This window comes from Pterocles gutturalis, unplaced genomic scaffold (assembly GCF_000699245.1).
Source record: "Pterocles gutturalis isolate BGI_N339 unplaced genomic scaffold, ASM69924v1 scaffold2681, whole genome shotgun sequence".
NCBI classification, from domain to species: domain Eukaryota; kingdom Metazoa; phylum Chordata; class Aves; order Pterocliformes; family Pteroclidae; genus Pterocles; species Pterocles gutturalis.
The window spans coordinates 67,390-68,905 of record NW_010097497.1 but is presented as its reverse complement, the minus strand read 5'-3'; positions in this window follow the sequence as shown (position 1 = coordinate 68,905).

The following is a 1,516-nucleotide window of genomic DNA, read 5'->3' as shown; positions in this document are numbered from 1 at the left end:
TGTGGAAATATAATAATCCTATTGAATTTTAGCTAGATCATGGACTAAGGTAGTACTAAAAAAGAGTGATGATATTGGAATGTGGCCTAAAAAAATATATCACGTTTTGTATCCTGTTAAATTACAAGCTGTCCATGCAATAATAATACACAATTTAATCCCAATGCAATATGATCAAATATAATCCTGAAATTAAGATAACCACAAAAGTATGTGTGGTAAAAATTGAAGATTTTAGTTACAGCTGCATAAGAAAAATATAATCCTGAAATTAAGATAACCACAGAAGTATGTGTGGTAAAAATTGAAGACTTTAGTTACAGCTGCATAAGAGTGACTGAATTCCGGGTAAGCCAGTACAGAACTTAACTCTCCGTATCTTTGCATTTTATTGCTTGTGCAGAATTCCGGGTAAGCCAGTACAGAACTTAATTCTGCGTATCTTTGCGTTTTATTGCTTGTGCGAGCTGGAGACAGGCAAACTCAAACCTTTGCTACTTTTTAAAATGTGTTAGCATTTTCAGTATGAATTTAAACTTTTAAATGAAACAATATGTTTTTTACTATAAATCTTCTGCCTTTCTCTTAAATTGAATGTTTTAGTTGAGTTTCAAACTTGTGAGGAAAAGTTGAGAAAGAGCCTACATTACGTACCCTTTCAGACTATAATTGACTAATGTCTCAAAGGTATCATCTCAAATAGTGTCTTGATAGAGAAAAAAGATCTGGAAAACATATAGTACCCGTGAATGCTGCTGAGTCACACCCCTCTGGACAACTCTTTTCTGTACATCAGGACTGAGGGAAATGCTGTCCTTGTTAACATGGGATGGTGGAACTGATATAATACATTTTCTGAGGCTTCTGAAAACTAGAAGTATTTCTGTCCCTTAGAAAATCTGCCTTACCTTGAGATGTGACTAATATCCAGCCTGCAATTGATTTACACACAACTCTATTAATTTTGCCAGATTTGTCTTCCTACAAACTTAATTTGGAGATTTTCTATTAATACCAGATACTTCACCATAGGCTTTTCTTCCTACTTTATTTGGATCCCTGCCACCCTTCAGCTCACAGACACCCATTGCAGCTGCCATTGTCCGGAGGAAGAAACTAACAGACATAAATAAATATTTGCTGTCCTTGACCAAACCTTTGCAGAAGGCCCCCACCCTAATTAGAGATGTGTTTCCCAAGGGGTAAATAGATACAGAAAAAAACCAACCAACCAAACAACAGTATAAATGCATCACCTTCCCATCCTTTCTCTGTCAATCTTTGGTCACAGCTTCTTATATTGCTGATGAAAGTTTACCTTTTAGAAAAAGGTAAACACACTGACAAACACAGCTGAGATCCTGCCTTACCAGTCAGTCGGTGACAAAGCTATCAGCTAAATCTGCGTTGCAGAGTATTTAGATGTAGAAAAACCCCTGTGGAATAGAAACTCCTCTTATTCTGTAGGAAATGTTTGTGGTGTTCAAGACAACAGATGAGTGTTTGTATTGAACAG